The 24,005-nt window shown below is 44.7% G+C and overlaps 1 protein-coding gene and 1 long non-coding RNA gene across 2 annotated transcripts in view; one reads left to right on the plus strand and one right to left on the minus strand.

Moving 5' to 3' along the window:
* Positions 1-24,005, plus strand: part of LOC135362239 (kin of IRRE-like protein 3) — a 450,674-nt gene that overhangs the window by 25,183 nt on the left and 401,486 nt on the right. The window lies entirely within an intron of this gene.
* Positions 5,084-5,806, minus strand: LOC135362407 (uncharacterized). The gene is made up of 2 exons (XR_010407036.1): positions 5,670-5,806; positions 5,084-5,563 (listed from the first exon to the last, which is right to left on the minus strand). It is a non-coding gene; the product is annotated as an uncharacterized LOC135362407 (long non-coding RNA).

The following is a 24,005-nucleotide window of genomic DNA, read 5'->3' on the forward strand; positions in this document are numbered from 1 at the left end:
AGGACTGTGTGCTTTAGCCAGCTCTCTCTTTCAAACTGAGTGGGGGCCCCTGAGGCTACCTCCACATTGCTTGGGTCAGCTTGAACTTGGCAATGGGGGGCTAGTAATCATGGTGATGTAGAATTTCTAAGAAGACTCCCCCACCCTAAAAATGAGCAGATTTTTATGCCAGGGGGCATTCAGCCTGTTACCCAGAAGCCTGTGACTCACACGCTCACTGACAGAGATTGGCCTCGGGACTCCCTTTCTTCCTCTGTTTCCTCAAAACTTCAAATTGACGGTGGGAGAGGTTTGTATGCTAAATTGTTCTCCAGTCTGTATGGGTTCAGCTCTGCCCTTAGTTATACAAATATATTTCCCATTGACTTTGGCCAGCGTCCCGTTTGAGTGAAAGGGAGAGCAGATTTAAGGCTATCAGCTCAATCAGAATAGCATATTGTTCCTTATTCTCTGTCACTTTTTATGAAGATGATGGGGGGAAATGAAGAAAGGCCTTTAACCCCCCACTGCTGTGCAGTTGTTTTCAGCTAGCTGTAGCCTAACATTATTTCCACTTAAGCAAAGAACAATGTGTAGGCAAGGAAGAGAAGGTGCATGTGGTGTGGTGTGTGCAGACATGCGTGGATAGGATATGTTCACACCGTATCCGTCGGGGCCTTCGTGGCAAGCAACAGAAGCCGTCTGGCTGATAGAAACAGGCAGGGATATTGGGCAGGTCACATCATTGCCAGAACAGCTGATGAATCAGGCCCTGAGGTGGTCTGAGCAAAACCCTAAATCATCCTGCCAGCGCAAGACCCTGCATGGGTCTTGCCACAGGGACCAGCTCTGCGAGGAGGGATTCTCTGCCTGACCTTTTCTTAGCATCACTAAGTATCCAGGGAGACTGAGTTTGGGAAGCTGCTCCGATGAGCAGTGACTATGTCCTGGTCCTGCCCTCTAGCTTCAAGGGAGGCAGGGAAAATCAGGACCTGGAATTTTGTACTTCTACCTGAAGCAGGAAGGAGCCTCTGTTTCCCACTGAGACTCATAAAATCATGAATTTCTCCCCAGTACAGAAAGGGCAGACAAAAAGAATAATATCCACCACAGGCACATCCGATGGGGCTTTTACTCTTACCTTTGGGGGGAAACACAGCATGTGAAGGAATATGTTTGCACAATCCTCTCTACTAAGGCTTTTCTGCCCAATCCCCAGGTCTAGGAAAATGCATGCAAATTAATTACACACTGTGATATGTTTCAGTGAAAAAGGAGATGAGGTGTCATACACTCTAACTCACTTGGACTTCTGAACTTTCCAAGCAAAAGAAACCAGATTAGTTTCGGTGTCACTCCCATGCAGTGGGTTTATAATCATAAATTGGAGAAAGGGTTGTATAAATTCTCTACCACGAATCTGTCTGTCCTAGACTGATTGAATTTTCTTACGGTGCTCTTATTTGCTGGGCTCCATTTCTGGCCATCCTGTCTATACAGGTACTGAGCCCAAGTCACACAGAACAGGCGTATTTGGAAGGATCACTGCAAGTGTATCATTAGAGCTTTTTGAAATAAATCACAAGATTTCCCTGCCTCTTCCCTGCAAGCCTTACAGGATGGACCATAGGGAAAGATACAGAAGGACTCCCTCGGTGCCCTTTGCTCATTTGGGTTAGAGATGTTCATTTATTGGTGGGTGCCTTCCTTCATAACACCTTCGGTTGAGTTCAAAGCAGAGAATCTGAATGATATTTTTTCACTTCCATGGTTCTGTTGAGAGCTTTTACTACAGTAACTCCCCCTCCTAGGATTGCTGACTTGAGGTAACGTGATCCTATTTTTATGGGTGCAAAAAAGAAAGAGTCTCAGTGATATGCCAAAGGTCAAATGACATCATGGAAAGACAACACCCAGAGCAGAACAGAAAAAGCCTGTCCAGCTCCCAGTGGCTTCTGACTCTCACTTTCCTGTCTAGCTGTTATCTCTTGAGAGTTTCCAAGCCATTTGTAATGATTACAATCTTTCAGATAAAGATCATTATTCTCGAGGTATAGCTGGGGAAAGTGGGACGCTGAATGGGTTGCCTCTGCCACCCCTTTCATTCAAGAATCAGAAACACACCTTGATGATTTTTCACTAATGACTTAACTTCCCCCAAACAGTGTAAATAGTGTACTTTTCATGATGTTTATTCAGTTTTGTTTCTGGGATTTATGTCACCAGAAACGTAGATTATACATTCAGCTCATAAAGAGTCAAATACCACGTAAATAAGAATCTGCTTCTTAGAGGGAGATGACAATGAAGAGATACAAAGGAAGGCAAAGGCTGTTGTGTTTGGGGGATAAACAATAAAGAAAAATTGTAAAGCATTATCTGTTTAATATTTCAAATCCTAAGACTGCCTGAGCCTTTCACAGCCACTGGAAGTGAAGGAGGTGAGGGAGCCTCGAAGCCTGGGTAGAGGCCACAGCACCACCACGGTGTCTGTGTGTCCTTCCATCACTGTGTAGACACCTACTAGATACTCATTGGATTCTAATGCGCAAGCGTTTCTACAGTTCCTTAGATATCACTTACTTGGAACTCAGCAAACATTGTTTTCGGGGAAACAGTGTTCTAAATTAAACTGGATTCCTTCACTAGTCCACAGATTTTTACCTAAGTAGGAATGTGGTTGAAATGCTGTATGTTTGTAATCTTAAATAAAATAGAAAACGCTCCTGTCACATTATCAGTAAACTCATTTACAGTTCAGTAATTGAATAAGCAAAGATAAACTCAAAAACTGTGTAATTTGGTATTTAATAAAAATCAGATTTTGTTATATGACAATAGATTGGTGCAATACCTATGATATGACGTTTCTGGACCCTCTTGAGAGCTTGACTGGGCACATTTTTAAGGGTCTTAAAGATTGATGGTATGGTCCGGTTTTGCTTCAAGCCTATGGTTTTCTGTTTAATTGATAGAGCCCTATCCCTTAGCTTTATACGTATCTGTCTGTAATCATTAGAATGCTGTTTAATAAAGACAATCTGAGAGAACAGAAGCAAGGGGAAGAAAAAAGAAAAAAGGAGAGGCTTTCCCAGGGAATTAAGAAACATAAAAAAGGAACTAAAGAGAAATGTGTGTAAATATGGAAAACACAGTGACCCAAGTGGAATTAATTGGGCTGTGAAGAGTGAAAACCGGGAAGAAGAGAGGACTTTTCAAATGCATAGTATCCCTGAGGGCACAAGGGTGATGGTGGATGGACTATAGAAGGTGTCTTCCGTGTCCCATCCCCGGTGGCAGTCTCAAGCTGGGGCAGCTTGGCTATCTGGGACATGGGTAAAAGGAGGCTCTTTTCAGCCAGCTTTTCTTTTGTACTGTGTTGTCCTGACTCAGGTAGAGTCTTACATCCATCACGTTGACACAAACTCTCTTTGTTTCCCCTCGTTGGTGTTGTTGGAATTGAATGCCAGCCCTCCAAAGTTATTTTGTGTATGTATTTGGACCCCAGCGTTTCGCAGTCCCTGGGCAGTCGATAGTAGGGAGAAGGTAGAAGAGGAGAAGACTCAGGAATGCTCTCCTGCTGCCTCTATCCTCCACCCAACAAGAGAATCCTGGAAAGAACTCATATCCAACTTTGAGTAGGTCCACAAAAATGAGCCTTGTCAGGGATTTCATGTCTCCATGTCTCTTCCTCAGTGAACTTGAATTAACCTTATACCATCAATGGTATGAAAGACCCTCAAGGCCACCGTCACATTTAATTGAAGATTCTTTCTCTACATAAAGATCTTTCTTCTCTTTATTCCCTTGGGTGGGATTTGCCACGGTGGACAACTCTGTATTCTACTACGGGATTGTTTGCAGTGCCTCGAACGCCATGTTGCATCATCCCCCTCCCCACAGCCCCACAATCCTGACAAGATGTTCTTACTCCCTCTGCCCTGGTTCACACCTACTCATTCTTCCAGACTCTGCTTAGGTGTCAGCTCCTCAATAGATTTCTTTTATTCTTTCTGGGAGTCCCCAGAGCACCCATGCTGCCCTCCATCTTAGTGCTCCCAACACCACACTGAAGTACTTGCCCTGGTGGACAGCCTCCTCTCCCTGGAGGACTAGTGTTTCTAAAGATAGAAAGCTGTCTTCTCTCTCCATTCCCGCTGCCCGTGGGAGGCACTCGGCAAGTGTTTACTGAATGAGTGAATGAAATGAATCTCCCTTGACCACAGCGATGTCTCCTGACCCTTTTGCCCCCAGCCTGTTTTCCAGCATTTAGAGGTGGCTTTACTTGGCCCCTGCATGCCCTCTTCTGTCCAGCAGAGGTTGGCTGTGCTGTGAGCCTGGTTCTCTGATGCGTGGGACACAGAGCACTGGTCCTCAGATACAACCCTCCCTCCAGACGTCAATTCAAGGATAAGGCAGGGTTTTTTTGGATCTGATAAGACTGTCAAAAAACACATCTAATCGGGCGCCTGGGTGGCTCAGTCGGTTAAGCGACTGCCTTCGGCTCAGGTCATGATCCTGGAGTCCCGGGATCGAGTCCCGCATCGGGCTCCCTGCTCAGCAGGGGGTCTGCTTCTCCCTCTGACCCTCCCCCCCTCATGCTCTCTCTATCTCATTCTCTCTCTCAAATAAATAAATAAAAATCTTTTTTTTTTTTAAGATTTTTTTATTTATTTATTTGACAGAGAGATACACAGCGAGAGAGGGAACACAAGCAGGGGGAGTGGGAGAGGGAGGAGAAGCAGGCTTCCCGCCGAGCAGGGAGCCCGATGTGGGACTCAATCCCAGGACCCTGGGATCATGACCTGAGCCGAAGGCAGACGCTTAACGACTGAGCCACCCAGGCGCCCCTAAATAAAAATCTTTAAAAAAAAGAAAAAAAAATCTGATCATCACTCGTTAGAGCTGAAGGGACCGCAGAGATTGTCCAGCAGCACCCCTCTCTTGACAGAGGAGGGAATGGAGTCCCAGAGAGGTGCATCTCCTTTCCCAGAGTCACACAGCGGGCTTGCCCCATTTCTAGGTGCAAGGTCCTAGTGTGCCCAATTCCTGATTCGTGGGCTCCCGCAAGCCTTCTCCTAGGATAAAGTGAGTAAAGGGGTGCAGTCTTATAAATGGACTAAATAATAAATATGGCCGCTTACCCGCCATCGAGCAGCTTTCTTCGGGAGGAGCTTAGCGCATTTAATAGGGTCCTTGTAAACCGGAGCAATTTGAGTAGTTTCTCCGGCACACGGTTAACATTTATATGCGCCCCATTTCATCTGTAATCTGCTTTTACAAGGCACTGGTGAGGCTTTGATGGCAGCACTGAGTGACCCAGATGGCTTCGTCCCAAATGTTCAAACTGAGCTGAAAATTTGAGAGAATCGAAGGTATTCATCTCCATAAAAAAAAATCCCAAACACATGGACCGAAATTGCTCCTCTCCATCCAGAGACATTAACTTTTTCTTCTTTTTTCCTTTCTTCCTTTTGCATTTTGCCATTACCGTGTTCTGGTTATTGCCCACATCTGGAACTCGGCAGCTGTCCTGAAATGTGCAAGCTGTGGTATGTAATTTGGAGAACTGGAATACAAATATCTGTTAATTAAAAAAAATACAGATCCATGTTTGTCAGCTTGTAATTATGTAAAGAAGAACACCAACTCCCTAACTAATTTAAAAAGCAAAATGAAAATAACTTTACCATCGGCTTTATAAAATCCAGCAACTCCTCGTTTGGCTATTAACTTTCTTCTGAGCAGCCCTGAGTCTTTTGCCGACGTCTGTGAAGTTTCTTTGGGGAGAGCAGGAGACCCCAACAGGGCAGTCAGGGGAGCAGGACTGGGCTGACAGGTCACTGGACTCTGCTCTTTGCCCCCTTATGATGAGTCTAGGGTAGGGTTTCTCAACCTTGGCACTGCTGATATGTTTGGGCTGGGTAATTCTTGGTTGGGGCTGTCTCGTGCAATGTGGTGTTTCACAACATCTTTGGCCTCAACTCACTAGATGCCAGTAGCCAGTAGATGCCCTCCTCCCCAACTTGTGACAAACAAAAATGTGTCCAGACATTAACCAATGTCCCTGGGGAAGGAGGGGGTGTCGCCCCCAGTTGAGAAGTGCTGTCATTTTCATTTGCTGTGTGATGAAGGAAGGAGCCCAGGCCTTGGCCTTGGAAGACTTAGGGTTAAGTGACCACCTCTCCGTTCTAAGGCTAGGACCCTGACCAAATCCTCTGGCTCTTCTCGACACCTGCTTCCTCATCTCCACGGTGGGTGGTCGTGGAGATCCAGTGAGATGTAGCAGATTTTCGATATAAAAAAAGTCACTGTGAAGGTAAATTTTATCATCATTATTATTGCAAGGTGGCCCCTGATGTGAAAGTTTGGAGGGAGGCCCTCGGCCAGGTTTGTCCCAAGGGATGCCACACTCTATTAGGACTTGGACCTCGTTAGTACAGAGCCCTCTGCGCTCAAGGCTTGAGGGGCAGGGAGAACTTGCCATGTTCTTTGCAGACATCTGTGGATATGGCAAAGGAGCATTGGGGGGAATAAAATTGCTGAGGAACAGCTCATAGCAGTGGAATCATTTTACGGACACAGGAGGAGGGACTGAATGAGGTGCCCCAGCCTCCTCTCTCTACCTGCTCTTCTCCCCAGAATAGGTCAAGAGGTGTGTGAGTTATTCAGGCAGCCAAAGGGTTGTGTAGACACTGGGCTCCAGGTCAGAGAGAGCGTCAGAACCTTTTTAATGGTCTTTTAAAAATAACTAGATTATAAAAATAAATAAATAAATAAAATATATTAAAAAAAATAAATAACTAAGATTATCAGCTGTCTGGGCTGATGGGAGGGCAGGTGGAAGGATGAAGTAGCCTCTCGAGGGCCGTTGCAGCTCAGAAATTCCAGGATGCTAGGTTTAGGGCTGGGTGTTCTGGAATCCAGACACTCCCTTATTTAATCCACAGGTTTCTGGGGAGAGCATTAATAATAGCAGTTGCCACTCACTGAGTAATCGCTCTGTGCCAGGAAGCGTGCCAAGTGTTTTCAGTTTATTATCTCATTTAATCTTCCAGACAGTTCTGTCAGGTAGGTATTATTCCCATTTCACAGATGAGAAGGCTGAGGTGTTTGCATGTGAAGCAACTGGTCACAGAGCGCTAAGTGCTGTGTACAGGAGCAAGTTGGTCAGTGTCTCATCTGAGCTCATTACCAGAAGGGTCTGTGGCATGCCTCTGGACTCCAGACACACAAGCACCTGGGCAGGGAGCCCACGAGTGGACCCGAGAGGAGGATCGCCGAGCTGCCCCTAGTAGACAAAGCTAGCATGACCCATGCCGGGTCTCCTCCACCAAACACTCCACAGCCCCGCGGCCTCGGGTCTGAAGGCCAAGCAGTCGGGAAGGTTTAGTAGGATGCTGTGATGTTCAAAATAAAAAATAAAATAAAGACAGGAGGAGGGAGAAGCTGACGGCTTGACTGGAGCACACACAATCAATACACCCAAAATAACAATTTCTGCAGAACAGTGCCTTGCTTATCCAGACCTCCAGGAGATGCATGCCGCTCTGACAATCGGTGGAGATTCTGACTTGCTACAGATCTTTTCATCTCTTGTCTGCTCTTGCTGGCGTTTTCATTTTACATTATTAAATATTAAACCCTGTAAACACTCCCGTTTGTCTGTACCATCCTGTCCATCAAATTACCCTTTTGTAACAGTATCAAATCATATTGGTATCACTTACCTCCCCGAGTAATTCCAAAATCCTATTGCAGGATAAAACCACGATGTACCTTAACTGCTGGAGGTCAGGACTCCTCGTTCTTTTTTCAGACTCTGGCATCAGCTAACCGTTTGTATCTCTTCAAGTCAAATTGTTTCCTTTCCAAGTGAATGGAAGGGGCATGCTATTAAGACCCCACTCTTTCCCTCCAACAGATTTAAAGGCGATTGAAATAACTTTGAAAATTCAACATTCGAGAAGTTGAGCCCCATCAACTCAAGTAGCTGTCTGTGGATTACACAAAGCACCTCATCAAGGCTGCTGTCTTGATACCCAGAACATGTCACATGCTGTCGCTTCTCTGACTTTCATTTCATTTCCTTTCCTTGGCTCTGGAATTGCTCATTATTTCCTTGTGTTAAATATCCAGAGGAAAACGGAATGAGGCCAACATGATACACGGGAAAATAATACATTCCAAAGTCAGAAGGAGATAAGATTGTTGGGTAGGCTGGTATTTTAAAGGATCTAAGTCTCTGTCCTCTCCATTAGCAAAGATAATCAAAAGTTTATAATGTTTAAAATTCACTTTTGAGACAGTACAAAAGAAAGGATAATTGGATCCATGTGTTCAAATGCAATTACTTGCATGCTCGTGTTTTATGATGTTTCTCAGTCCCAGCATCTCAGGGCCCTCCTGTGAAAGTCAAGGAAGTCTGGAGAATTGGAATCTAATGATAACTATTGTACAAATAGAAGAATAGTCCACAAATCTGTTCCCTCCCAGTGACCACCAATGGACTCCTCTTAAGCGTTAAGTACCAATGTTCAAAGACTAGAGCTTATGATATGTAAATACCTAAAATCATCCCTGTAAATAAGCAATACAGTGGATCAGCCCAAGTAGATTTGTCAACCGTGGGAAATAAGTTACCTGAATTGAAGAAATGAAATCAAGTGGACTTACGATATTATGGGGAACCTTAATGAAGGCACTCTCCTATAGATCTTTGCTAGCCTCCCCCAGAACTCCCAGCCTGCCCTTATCCCCATTGATCTTCTCATTCTTGTGCTGTTTATTCTGTAGCCTAAGTAAAATTATTTAACCTTTTCTTGGCTTTAATGATCCATCTGTTGAGTTGGGAGAACAAGATGCTTATACATCTGGCAGAAGATGGTGCACTTTAATGAATGTTTGGAAAGTACTTTGAACATGAGTGCTTAGTATTAATATTGCTTTCCAGTGCCCTAGACAGTCTAATGAAATGGTGTCTAATCTATGTCGCAGCTAATTCATTTTGGAACTGAATCTACTGAATACAGATCTCAGTTTGGGGGGCACTAGGAAGATTTATCTTTCCTTGGGGCAAATATTGACCTCCTGAGCCTCCATTAATATTTACCTCCTGGGTCAATAAATCTCAGTGTTGACCTTGATAAAAGTCAACATCTCCCCAGAACCTCAGGGTCTTCTTCGTCTGTGATGCCTTAGTTCCAAGTCTGTCACTTGATTCTGTTCCAATAAATCCTTATCTGCAGGACTTTATAACACACACTATTGGCGTGCCCTCAGGGGTAAAGCTGCTGGGTGTATTCCTGGGCACTTGTGTAGAAATGCTGAAGTGAAGCTGTCAGAGTGCTTCTAAGAGAATTCTTGACTTTAAGCTCATCCTCTTCTTCTCGCGGGGAGGGATTTTCTAGGAGGATCAACCTAACATGAAATAAAGTGCATACGAGGCAAACTCCCAGTAGAGTCTGTTAGACTGGTCAGTTCCATTCACTGACTATCTGAAACCTATCCATATATTTGGGACTAGGGGGCGCTATGCAACTGCAGCCTGGCCTTGGACGTTGATCTGAGCACACTGACTGTAATCAATAATGCTCTTATTGAGCATTGACCACTCTTGACCAAGGAGCCCACGTAGCTCTCACTCCAAACCATGAGCATGCCTGGAATGGTCTGTGGGCTGGGCTAAGGTCTATTGTTTTATAGGTGCAGATTTTGTCATTCAATAGTTGCGTTTGTTGACTATTTTTTAAGAAACTACTTTGCACAGAGAGAGTTCTTGCCCGCTCTCAGCTTCCACACATACCCACTACCTACTAGGAGCTGAGAATACAAAAATGCATGAGACATGGTGCTCGCTCTGAGGGAACTTTCTCTATGACACAGACAGAGTAGAATGGCTTCCTCATTTTTCCTGTAGCTTACCTCACGCAAATACTCACACCCATGCCTCTTCCACTACGAACAGGTGCAGACTGGGGAGCTGGTGTATGTGTAACATCTTTAGCACTGGTCTCATGTGCTGACAGGACTGAGGAAGGTCATTCACTCCAGGGACAGCTCTTCTAACCACCTTCAGACATTTTGCCAGCCTCACATCATCTGCAGCTTTCAGGGAAGAGTCGGGGAATTTGCCTTGGCTGAAGCATGAGAAACACGTTTTCTAAGAGTAGGGGGCATCTGCCTTGTAGCGCCTATGGAGGGGCTGATCTGCAAGAGGGAGAAGGGCAGTCATGAAATGCCGCATCAGTACCATGGCTGTGACGTTCATCCTGTTTTGTCTTTGGGGTTTGAATTTAATTGCTTTCCGTATAGATTCAAGTAGAGAGACTGGTTCATCACAGAGTATTTTGTTCAGAAATGTTGCACAGATAAACAGATTTCTAAAACAAATGTATGGAAAAAACTCAAAACTCTGTCCAACATGTCTTATGATAAATGAGACTTTTGATGCATTTCCCATTGATTTATCTGCTTTTAATGGTCCCATTTGTAAGCAGTAGTGCTTCCAAACTTTCAAGGTTGGAGGGTGTATGTGTGTGTGGGGGGGGTGTTTGGTGAAGGTGGTAAGGGAGAGGCTATATCAGAAAGCTAAGATGGAAGGCTAGATCACCATGATTTTGTCAGTGCTATCAGGAACTCAGGCTACCAAAGCCAATTCTTTTAATTGCCTAGACATTTCCAAATAGTTGAGGACAATCGATGGGTAAGGAGGTGAAAGGGAAGGAGACTCTGGAGTTGTCCACAAGTAGGGTCTATGTAGTCTGGATTTTTATCTTAATTTGCAGCTTCCCATCCTGTACTTTACTGATGTCCTGGCTGCCTCGTCTTTATCCAGGAGCCAGCTCAGCAGTCTGGTCTCTGGACTGTTAGCAGATGCCTGGAACCACAACTCAAATCAAATCCATCTTGATGAGTTTGATTAATTGAGCTTCAGGAGTTTTGCTCTGTGCTCGTCTTTTGCATCGAAGTCTTAAGATCCCAGGCTACGTCTGTGGGGAGAACTTTAAATATACCCTAGGGTCTCTTTAGAAAGATTGGGTTTGCTTCGGTATCCTAGACTCCGTTTCTGAAAATGGCAAGCAAAAACAAAAACACAAACAAACAGGCAAACATAACCTCTTAGAGCAGAGCTAGTCTTATCCCATAGGGGATACTTAGGATGTTAGCTACCTTGCTCGTAAGGTAGAACTGCATGTTTCTGTTTTCCTCATTTCACATTTAATCAAGGAGAATTTGCCTTTTATTTATTTCTAAAAGTTAAAGTAGCTTCTTTTTCTGTTTCGTGTTTCCTGGGTCATGCCAAGGTCTTATCAGATGCTCTGTTTTCCTTCCTCCTTCCCATGGACTTCCAAGGGAGGTCACTCATTCATTCAATCAATCATTCATTCAGACAACAGCCATTTAAGTATCTGATATTTGTCAAGTACTTTGCTCGGATCTGAGGGATTTAAAAAAAAGAAAAGATCAATCAGGATTCCTGCCCAGAAGGAAGACAGAATCTAGCATAGAAAGACAGGCCTATACAAACCCATGATGAGAGACACAGAAGAGATGATAAGGAATGACCTAAAGCAGGACTAATAGACCTAGAGGGTAAAGTTGAGATATGAGGGGAGTCAAGAGGTTAAGCGTACTGTCCTTGAGCATTAACTGGATTTAGGGAGCATCAGATGGAGGCCCCAAGGTTGGGTAACAGAGTGAAAGGCAGGACGCTCTCTGAAATAGGGACCAGTGCAGGAAAGGTAAGTCTGTGTAGAAAGTGTTGCCATCTCCTTTGGGTGGGGCAGGGGATGTGTGTGCAGGAGACATCCGAGGAAGGATATTAAGTTGACGAGTGGATATATGAATTGGAGCTGGAGCTGGGGAGGGATCTGGACTAAAGAGAAAGGTTTGCAATTTTTCAGCATATGGGTGGTGGGTGGTTGGAGCCTTGGGAGTGGGTGAGACTATCTGAGTACAGCATGTGGAATGAGAAGAAAAAATGGTAAGATGAAGCCCCAGTAAAAACCAACATTTAGGGGCATATTAGGGTTCTCCAAAGAAACAGAACTCCATATATATATATATATATACATATGGAGAGAGAGAAAAAGAGAGAGATTGATTTATTACAAGGAATTGGCTCACTTGATTATGGAGACTGAGAAGTCCCCACACTCTGCCATCTGTAAACTGGAGAACCAGGAAAGCCAGTGGTATAAATTCCTATCCAAAAGCCAGCGGGAGGAAACCCAAGAAGAGCTGATGTTTCAGCTCAAGTCCAAAGGCAGGAGAAAGCTGATGTTCCATTCAAACAGTCAGGTAGGTGGAGTTCCCTCTTACTCTTGGGAGGGTCAGCCTTTTTGTTCTAGACAAGCCTTCAAATAATTGGATGAGGCCCACCCACAGTAGGGAGGGCAATCCATTTTATCCAGCTTACTGATTTAAATATTGATCTCACTCAGCAATACCCTCATAGACATACCCAGAATACTGGGTGTGACCAAATTTTGGGGCACCGTGTGAACCAGTGAAGTTGACATATAAAATTCACCATTGGGGCAGCAGAGACAGAGAAGGTAAGAGAGATAGAAGAAATGCTCTCTTTTTTATGAATAATCAATCTCCAACCACCTTAACCACCTTTTTGCTAGGAAAGTTTTGCATGTTTGCATTCATGTGCACACATTATCACGACTGAGACAAAAAAAAACAAAGAAAAAAAAAGGGTGTGAAAGGCACTGGTAGTCCATCTAGGTATTATAGAATTCAGAGATCGAGAGGATTCCATGCCACCCAATTTAGTGAATGAGGTAGGTGTGTATCCATAGGCAAAATGGCAGAGTGAATGAACATGCCCATGCGAGAGGGAGGGGCTGATAAAGTGCTGAGTGAGGCTGACCATCAGGCTGGCAGGTCTCAGGTCCTGAATGTGGGTCCTTCTTCTAACTCATCGCTTAGCAGTGGGGGAGGGGAACCCTGAGCCAGATGACGGGAGCAAGGCTCACGTGGAGAGGCTTCTTATAGACTCTTAACCAATGTTAAAAGGAGGGTATTTCCGTGGAGCACCAGTCCATGTGAACTTCATTTAGGATCTGGCCTCCTCTGGGGACATCCCCATGTTCTTAACACACTGTCTTTGTGCCTGATGAATGGTCATGATCACACTTTCATACTCCCATTCCCAGAAGCCCTTTTATTGTCTTTTTTAAGACTCGAAACCGGAACTACTAGAAACTAAGGTAAGCTAACATTTGTGAAGTGCTGGGCACTGTGGCCCAAGTACATTATGTCCTTGGCCTCTTGGGGCAATCCTCTGAAATGAGTCCAGCAAACCTAAAACTCAATCCACTTGAGATCATGAGAAGCTCCAAGGCTTCAAGACAACAGAGACCTCTATTCTTCATTGTGCTTTGTAAACTGCAAAGTAGCATACAATTGAATAATATTATTACTGAGTGACACAGCGGCCTTTGACATGGATGGCACCCTGCCCATTTTACAGAAGAAGAAACAGGAGTTCCTTGAGACTGATTTGCTAGTGACTGGTATATCTGGCACCAGACCCAGATCTTTAGACAGCTCGGTCTGTTGATATAGCCTGGCCCTGCAGGTGACCCTATGGTCCTTCAGCTTTACCATGTAGGAAGAGGCCAAGCCTTGGCTTCGTATCTCTTTTTTCTGTCCAGGCAGTGGAGTTGAACCTTGCCTCTCGCTTCTTAGAAACTTCTCCCATCCAGGGCGCCTGGGTGGCCCAGATGGTTAAGCATCTGCCTTCGGCTCAGGTCATGATCCCAGGGTCCTGGGATCGAGTCCCGCATCAGACTTCCTGCTCCTTGGAAGCCTGCTTCTTCCTCTGTTTCTCTCTGTCTCTCATGAATAAATAAATAAAATCTTAAAAAAAAAAAAAAAAGAAACTTCTCCCATCCAAGAACTCACTAGACTGTCATGGTCCAACCTTCCTCTGCAGCCTGTACCCTTTCTCAGACTCAGAAACTGCAGAGCGAACAGTACTAGAGGCTCTATCCTCAGATACACTGAGCATCAGGTAAGGTGGGTCTGAACTCTCACCTTCCCCTGGCAAACTTTGACAAGCTTTTGCAGTAAAAAAATTACATATTAATACATGACGATTAATCTCTGACTTGAAAGAACCATCTATACTGTATGTGTAACCTCTGGACATTTCCATTTCCAATCTGCACAGTGAGATAACATCCTGAAAATGAAATGTAATCATCAATTAGCCATGTTCCTTAGGACAGACTGATCTGCAGGCGTGAGCAGATTTCAGCATCTGAGCAATGGCTGATTATAAGCAAGGAGCTGGACAGTGGCAGGAAAAAGGGACAGATGAGTATTTGGGCTTCGCCATAAGTCACAGAGGCTGGAAGGTTAGAAGGCCAGCTGAATCACTGGCTAGCTCTGTCCTCATGGGCCTGAGCTCTGTGAATTCATCAGTCCCAGGAGCCATTGGCTTGGCCACCGTGGGGTTAACAGAGGGATGTCCGAGAAGCAGAAAATGTGGACCCTGCCATGAAGACTTGGAAACTGTTACAGAATCAGATCATACCCAAGTGAGGTGGATTAAAACCACCACCCAGGTTCCCACACACAGGAGTATAAATTGGTACGGGGCCTGGTGGTCATGGCCCTGTTTTCCTGCCTCTGTGTCACCAAGGATGACAACTAGAATCATTTGGCAGCAGTTGTAAAAAGTGCTTGTAGATCCTTGGTGAGAAGTCATCAGCCCAGAACGGTGCATTGTGTTTTCTTATTATATTTAATGGAAATTTTAAGCACTCGGATATTTCCAAAGTGTAATTTGTTCTGATGGGTAGGCCGACAGTGAATTGGGCTGCTTCACTAGGGAGGAGGCCAAAAAAAATAAATTAAACAAATTAATGACTGTGGCGTATTCCGGGGGAAAGAAAATGCTGTTGACTGTCCACCCCCACTGCCACCCCTAACCAAAATCATCATTTTTATTGCAGTCACATCTCCTTGGGCCGCCGCTTCTTGTGGGTATTTTTAAAGAAAACTTCCCCTCCAGTTGTTTCCTTTAGCCCAATAAGCACAGTTGCTAATTTTCTCTCATTTGGAGATTCCCCCCTGGAACCATATGCCATTAAAATGCTTAGACATGTGGAAATGGACTGATGAAGATATGAGGAGACAGGGAGTTGCAGACGAGGAGAGACTTTGTCAGATGGAATGACTCTGACAGCAGGTTCACTAACCAGAAGAGAAAGATGCCGCCACGGGAGGGCGAGGACGAAAGCCGTGCCCGGCCTCTGGAAGGGTCCAGAAGGCGTCGTGTTCTCAGTGCGCAGCTCAGTGCCCGGCCTTGAGCAAATGCTCATTGGCTGAGTGAGTGAATGAGTGAATGAATGAACGAACGAATGGGTGAGGGAACGAGACAGATGAGCATCTGAAGCAGAGAGGCAGACCGACCAGAGGGGTCTGGGAAGCTGGTCACTATGGGAGGTGGGACTTGCAAGCAGGGGGGGCCTAGGTGAGGCCCGGCAACAGAGGGCGACACCGAGCCCAGAGTGGAGGTTTGGGCATATACCCCTGGTGCGACATGGACCCGCAGTTCCATGTCCCCTTCTTCACAGAACTTTTTTTTATTATTATTTTGCATTTATTTGTGTAATTATGCCATTCATGTTTTCAGGGTAGTATTCAAACTAGTGAAAAACAGGTATAGGGATGTCACCAACCCACCAGAGCAGATACATTCGGAGCGGACACGGAGGTACAAACCCAGACAGACGGCCTTCCAGAATAGATGCCCTGAATGTCTCTCGCTCGCTGGGCCCAAGCATTCTGGGAAGGAGTATCATGTTTGCTTTTATACTTCATATCAAGCCTCAGCACCTAGCTCTAGCCTTCGATAGAAATACAGTTCCTCGGTTTAGACGCCGCGCCTGCTCTGTGTTTGGGAGCCACTCAATAAATATTGGTGGACTATTTAGGGGAGGGGAGTGGAATGAAATGTAGCCTGGCCTACAGTCTCCCAGGCCTACCCACGCTGCACAGCAACCTGCCCTCCCCCCGGGGCCCCCCAGGACCACCCCAGGGCGTTGGCATGTGGGGAAGGGAGGGCAGAGGCAGATCCAGGCCGAGGGGCGACCAGGGCATTTCCTGCAAAGCACTCTTTCTCAACTTGTGTAAGTAAATCTGTTAATGCTCTCCTACTTCTTCCCCTTTGTTAAGGAGCCCAGTCTATTAATTAAAAACTGCAGGCAGCTGTTAAGTATCTCCAGAACAAGGATTAAGCCAGCTTTCTGTCAATTGCTTTCAAAGTGATTGCTATTTGCTAGAGAAATGCTTTCTTTAGGGGTTAAAGCACCTTGTTTTCCTTTTTCCATGTCCCCCATTACCTCGTTACCCTGCTGGGCCCTTCCCCTGATTCGTGCTTCAGAGCACCTGCAGCAGGAAGACCGTAGCAACATGCCACATGCCACGGCAGTACGTCCTCGGGGCCCGACGTGGTTGTCTGGGTGCTAATGTCATCAGAGCGAAGCCAGTGTCGTGAGCAGGTCAGCCCTGCTCCTACCGACCTCTCAGCTTCGGCTGACTTACCTGTGACATATTCGTAAACAACCATGTTTGGGGTACCAATAGGGGGGAAAGCCAGAGACGAGGGTTATCTCCCCCATGACGTGCCTCAGTTCACCCTTCTTTTTTGCACCCATTCCATTAGAAGTACTTACTCTATGGCAGTGAGCCCATCAAGAGAGACATTTCTGCCCAGTATGAAAAAGAACTGTCAGCTCGAGCTCTTTGATAGAGCCAGGCCGTCTACAGAGATGAGGCCTGCCATGGTAAGCACTCAGTAATGACTGTGAAAATGAACTGCCCATGAGATTCAACTAGATGACCTTTAATGGCCCTTCCTGGGTTGAAATAAAATGTTGTGAATCAGGCCATCTTAGGAGGTTTTCACGGAGTTGAGAAGACTATCTCCCCTCCTCCATAGAAAGGGAAGGTTTTGCCCTTTCTGGGCCATCTACCCTGCCTGGCCAGTATTAAGTGCCGGAGGGGGACAGGGCGATGGGGGCGGGAGATAGGACAGCACAAGAAAGTCGGGGCAGAATTAAGCATTTCTGAGCCCCCAGACGGTTTGTAATTGCAGAATTCATGTTAGCAGCAATGAATATTAAGTAAATCAATAAATTCTCCATTGAAGTAATAATCAGCTATAATAGCACAAAATATGTCTGAACTCAACTGTAATGTGACTATAAAATAAAATGTCAAATTTCAGGCACACCTTTTTTTTGAGAGAGAGAGGGACAGATAGACCTGATCCAAACTTCCCAAATTCCCCTCTGTTCACTTGGGCGCAATCAGTGGCTGACTCTCCATCCTCTGGGCCTTCTGGTGATGACTTTGCTACCTCAATCCCTCTCACCTGGAAGCCTTGAGAAATTATATACAATATGAGAGATGTTCACAGCCCCTGGTGAGAATTCAGACTCCGCGTGCACATACACACACGCATGCAAACACATGTCTGGCAGACCTGCATCTTCTCTGCATGCCACTTAGCAGATTGTGCTGGGAAACCCAGCCTCAGCAAAGAATGAAAGGGGAAAAGAAAATATCTAAAGCAGGATAACATAAATAAGCCTGTGGCCGGCAGAGAAAAACCCAAACAACTAATAACACCAGGGAAAAGTCACTGCAGAATTTATATAAAAAAGCGTATCAGAAAAGCTGTTTGAGAGACCTCTAAAAGGCAGAAATCATGAAAACTCTTTCCTGCCAGCCTGTGGCTTAAATGTGTAAGAATTACTCTTTGGTGAAAAATCGGTGACCAGTTTGATTATTTTCTGTCAACAATCAGCCATTTTGTTTGTTGTCGTACTTGGTGGATTGGTGGGTCTCTTCTCGCTCTCAAATGTGTGTGTGCGCACACGTGTGTGTATTTAACTCATATTTGCATCTTTGGTCTTCCTTTTTTTGGCTCTTCTCTTTGGATTGTCAACATGGTTGAGTCCTAAACAAATGAACAAAACTCCATTGGTTCTTAAACCCTCAGTGTTCCTCTCTCTCCTGTCTTTTTTCAACCTTTTACAAGACAAATGTGCAGGACAAATATATAGATAATTGTCCTAGCCAACTTTTTTCTTAAAGCATAATTTCGGTTCTTCTTTCCCTTTTCCTTCGGTCAATTGCTTCTTTCCTCAAGAGGAGTTCATTGCTACAGACTTCAATAAAGCGGAAAGGCTGCCCAGGGAGCATTTGGCCAGTTCCTCTGCCTCTCTGCAGGATTGATTGGACTCGTCGATCTGGCTCCTGCTTTTCCTTCCATCACTCTGAGGCTTGGTTTTCCTTCTGGTTGCTTTGTCTCCAGTGTCTCATGTGCCAACATAACGATTGGCACAACGCTGTCTTGACACTTCAAGTGCAATTAGTCCTTCCATGAGGAGAAGAAGGTAGGAATGCGTTCCTCCTGAGACAATACAGTCTTCTCGTTAAGGATTATCTACTACTGTGAGCCATCCCTAAGTAGGATATACCCATCTACCAGTAGCCAATACCCCCTGGATCTTCCTTGTTATGTCCAGCACTCACATTGGTCAGTAAGGCATTGTTGAGCATCTGTTGTGTGTTCTGCAGAGAACCAGATGTTACGGGAGACAAACTAGCAACTGTAAGACATGGTCTCTGCTCCTTTGAAGCTTGTGTTCTAGTTAGAGGAAATCCAAAAATATGAAAGCCCATTAATCAAATGCCCAAAGTGTTTCTACTGATGCACCTACCTCTCTTTTAAGCCTCAAGTCTCCAGGTGATTAGGCCTTTTCTGTTTCTTTTATTTTGTGCTGTGTAGCAAAAGGTGTATGTGGCTCCTCTGTTCCAAGGCTCTCCTTAGCATCTATGCTTTCCCTCTTGTGGTGGATAGATGGTAGCCCCAAACATGTCCACATCCTCATCTGCAGCGCCTGTGAGTATGTTACCCTACACGTCAAAAATGACTTTGCAGGGGCGCCTGGGTGGCTCAGTTGGTTAAGCAGCTGCCTTCGGCTCAGGTCATGATCCCGGGGTCCTGGGATCGAGCCCTGCGTTGGGCTCCCTGCTCGGTGGAGAGCCTGCTTCTCCCTTTCCCTCTGTCTGCCATTCTGCCTACTTACACTATCTCTGTTAAATAAATAAATAAATAAAAATCTTAAAAAAAAATGACTTTGCAGATGAGATTTGGTTACAGATCTTAAATGGGGACATTATCCTAGATGATGTGGGTGGCCTTCATGTAATCACAAGAATCATTATATGAGAGACGGAAGGGGAAGTGGCAACAGGAACAGAGCTTGGAGTGATGTGTGGGGCCATGAGCCAAGGAATGCGGGCAGCCTCTAGGACTTAGAAAAATCAAGGACATAGACTGTCCCCTCGAGCTTCCAGAAGGAACCCAGCCCTGCCAACACTTTTTTAAGAAAATGTTTTATTTAAATTCAATCTAGTTAACATATAGTGTATTCATAGTTTGAGGGGTAGGATTTAGTGATTCATCAGTTGCATATAACACCCAGAGCTCATTGCATCAAGTGCCCTCCTTAATGCCCATCACCCAGTTACCCCAACCCCCACCCACCTGCCATCCCATTTTTTACTTCTGACCTCCAGAATTGTAACAGAATAAATTGGAGTTGTTTCCACCTACTGAATTTGTGGTCATTTTTTACAGCAGCAGTTGGAAATTCATACAGCAATTGAGCCATCCCTGGTTACCTGACCCACACTTGCATCTTTTGGTCTTTCACCTTCTTTTCCACAGGCTAGGGGCGGCCAACAAGTGTAGGTTATAAATAAACACAACTCTGTTTGTTTTTAAATTTTCATCATTCCTCTACCTTCTATCCTTTTTCAACCTTTTATAGCCAGGTTACTTTAAGAACAGTCTAAGGCATTGATTCTCAAATCCGTCTATCACCAAAATCTCCTGAAGAGTTTTTCAATGATACATGTGCCCAGGCTCCTCCACAGCCCTGCTGAATTGGGACGACCCCCACCCCCACCACCACCACCACCACCACCACCATCCACACACTGAACTGTGGTACCTACCACACCAGCAAAACAATGTATGAGAAAGGAAATGATATTTCTCCTCCCCACCCCGCATCTTCATAATCACCAAATATTGGCACCAAATTAGGTCTACAAGCTCTGAAACTCTACTTCATTTCACTGTACTGATCACCTTCTTTCTGGAGATTCTTTCTTGGCTTCTAGGTCCTCCTAATTTATCACGAATTGCTCATTTGTTTTCCTTCCTAACTTTAAAGATGAGTCATCAAATCTATGTATATTTATTTATCTATCATCTTTCTATCTGTTTTGAGTATTTCCATTATTAATCTCCTGTCTGTCTTCCGTGGAGCTCAGCAATTCCTAGTGTCACTTCCTCCCCTGTGTGGACAGCTTCTCAAATTGTAGCTTCTTCTCTGACCTCTCTTCCAGCCCCAGCATCGCTTTCCCAACTGGATGCTAGACCCTTCTCTATAATAGCTACCATTTGTTAGAAGTCCTTTGTCTTTGCAACAGTCGCACAAGACCTTAGTCCCATATTCACAGATGAGGAAGCTTAGGCTCTTGGAGGTTATACAACCAGCCAGAGGTCATATGTCCCTGTGAACCAGATTCAAAATGTACCCTCAATATTCACCAGAATTCTCAATTTTCTTCTGACAAGTTTTCAAAATCTATTTATATAGGGAGCTTCTTTTGGGGGTTCTGAGGGCCTGAGTCCATTACCATGCTTATGTTTCTTACTAACACAAAGAGTGAATATATTTAAGTGTACATCTCAGACGTGAGCTGTCCAAGAAAAGATAACCAGGTTTTCTCAGGGTGAGGTACCTATGTTTCCATTTGTATAAAACTTCCCTCGGTGCTCAACTGAAATGCTTTTATGTGCCTGAGGTCTTCTAGACCAAGTTCACACAGAAGAAATTGCCCTTTCTCTGCCCTGGCGGTTTTCAGGACAGTGACTATATAGTAAATGTTTTTGTCCACACTCATCCCAGCCCCGGGTATCTGGCAGCATGATTCTAGGACTTTGCCAAAGATGATTTGAATGATGACACACTATATTGAACTTGGGAATATTTTCCTGTGCCATCCAGAAACTCATTTTTCTGAACAGCACCCATATCTTTGAACTTCCTCCTACCTCTGAGTCAGTTCTCTGCCCTCATGGAGCAGGAACTCTCTCTCTAGACTGGGCTAGTCCTGGGAACATCCCTTGATTTGGGAGGCTCAATCTTTCTTTCCCAAGTGGCCTGTCAGCTCAGGTCTGCTTCCTTACTTTTTCTACCAAGGAGTTTAAGTGCTCTATGCAAATGGAACTCCTAGTATCCAGTCCTCACACCCCAGAATTCCAAAGATAAATACGCAGATGGTGGCTCCTCCTACCCTTCAGTGTAATGTGAGATGAGAAAAGAGAGAAGTCAGCCCAGATCAGCACCTGCTGGCAAAGGCACCACCAGCAGGACCTCAGAGAAGAAAAGATCTTCCTACATGGAGGAGGAAAGTGGAAGCTTCCTTTGTAATGCATCAAGCAAGAGTAGAGACCTGCAGGTAGAAATAAGAATTTGTGATAGGAGAAAGGGGGCCACAGTGAGGAGACCACCCTGATTGAGCTGGAGCATTTAAGAGACATGAAATTAGTTCAGTAACTGGGCTCAGATTCCAAAGGATCTTAAACACCAGCCAGTAGAGATTAGCCTTGGTGTTAGGGGCACTGGGGATCCTTGTCTATTTTAAAGCTGGAAAGTGATCTAATGCTTTAGGTTTCCACAAATAACCAACCAAAAGGAAGAAGGAAAGAGTGGCCAAATGTCTTAAATTCCTCTTGGGCCTATTGCCTGATTTATCTTGGACCCCAAACACACAGACATGTGCAGATTTTCTTGGATTATTTATTTTGGTTTTAATGTACACAGTGGAGAACTCGATGTGAGCTTGGCTGGATGCTTCAGAGAAAAGGGCTGTGTTGTATATGCATCTGTTGATGCAACTGGTGCAGACCATCTGTGGGTGGTTCCTGCCATTCTTAGCAGCCCTCCTTCTCTCTTGGAGAATGAAGGCTCCTACGCTGAGTCATTTGGTGGCCACTGAATTTTATTTTAGGAACGTGTCCTAAATACTGGAGGCTTCCCACTCACTATGCAGAAGAGAATGCCCTTTGAGAAGAGGATTCCTATTTGTCTAACAACAGCTTGCTGCTGAGGCAATCGCTCTCTTTTGTCACAAGCTGAATGGGGAAATGCTCAGCCTTTGATCTCCAAGGGTGAGAGCATCCAGGGAAGAAGCTCAGCAGCCTGAGATGGTTTGAGTCTGAAAGAAATCTTTATGTCACGCCACATGAAGATGCATGTGGATCACTACTTGAGTGTTCCAGAAGAATCAGAATCATAAAGTTTAAAAACTGGAAGGGACCCAAGAGTCCAACTGCCTACAAATCCCATCAAGTCCCTGCACAGCAGTTCCAGTTAGGGGTCATTCTGCTGCTGCTTGGTAGCTTCTTGTGACAGAAGACTCACTACCTTGAAAAGATTTCTAACCCATGGTACCCAGTAAGCTCATACACTGTTAATGAAAGACTTCTAGAGAGGTTGAGTTATACATGTTAAAAGCTCACCGAAAATCATCCTTGCAGAGCCTACAAATTCATACCTCAGAATGTATCTAAGGAAATAAATGAATGAATGAATCAACGTATAATATTCTTCTCCATGTCCTGTAGTAAGGAGATTAAGTGAATTAAAAAACCATGTTGTAGAATAATAAGTATTAATATGGAAAAGCAGTAGTAGTTATCATTTTAAGCACTTGCTCTGTGCCTTTTCTGAGAGCTTTCCATATATTATTTTACTTATTATTCATTCAGCCCTGGTGTTTTGTGTGTGTGTGTGTGTGTGTGTGTGTGTGTGTGTTTGGGAGGTGGGAGGGTCAGGGATTCTTGGAAGGCTTAAGAGTTTTTGAGGGTGAGCTACTGGTGTCTCTCCCCTCACATCCCCTATGCTGGCTTCTGAATTGCTGTCCCTGCCCCAGCCATCGGCTTCCCTGGAATTGAACAAAACATTTCCCCACTTTCCTTCTTATCTTATGGTTGGTTGGGGTCAGTCACTTTTCTACTCCCATCCAGACAAGGCAGGCTTCCTGAAGAGGTAGGATTTTTTTGGAAGGCTTTGAAGAAAGCTCTGAAGAAGGAAAACTGAATGATGGGTCTTCTAAATGCATGTTAATGCTTAATGGCTTCTGATGTTCTTTGGGAGCCTGGGACTTTCCTAATTTTCTTGATCTCTCAACCCTGGGAAAGAGTTTCACTATCTGTCACATCAGACCATGAACTTGGCTTCCTGCATGGCAGTTCTAGAAAGACTCCACTGTCTTTCTAGCTATGAGCATAACATTTGACTTTCCTGGATCTTAGCTAATATCACAATGGTTAGAAGAGGCTCTAGGTCCCCCTGAGCTCTCACTTGCACTGAGATCCTTCTAGAAAGGGGGCCAGATTCATGTCAGAGAGTTTTTCTCATGCCGTGTTTGAAACTTGACCAGTTTTTTTATCATAAAGTATAATTTCGGTAATATAGAGTTGGTTTCTTATTAAATCAAAGGAGAAGGATATCAAGCGTGATAGGTATTGTACTTTAAGTTGATTACAAAAAGCATTTATTGAGGGTTAACCACTAGGCAATGGATAGAAAATCAATTACACGGTAGTTAAACATCCAATAATATGTGTTTTAATGAACAATTCATATTTAACTCCTCTTATGAAATAATGAACTGTGTTGGAGTTTTGGGGTAGCAAAGCAGCAGTTGGGATATAGGAGTTAACTCTTGAGGAGCCTGACACCATGTTTTAACAAATAGCATCTCATGGTATCATGGTACTGAGGGCTGGTTCACTTACCATTCCAGCATCATGCTTTCCCAACAGCTTAAATGACCACACAGCTTGTAAGAGTCACCCATCTAGACTGAGATCCAAGACTGCCCTGACATCAGATTGGTCTTGAATG

Source organism: Mirounga angustirostris, unplaced genomic scaffold (assembly GCF_029215605.1).
Source record: "Mirounga angustirostris isolate CCGP_5_RB_7025 unplaced genomic scaffold, mMirAng1.0.hap1 SCAF_13, whole genome shotgun sequence".
Classification (NCBI taxonomy): Eukaryota; Metazoa; Chordata; class Mammalia; order Carnivora; family Phocidae; genus Mirounga; species Mirounga angustirostris.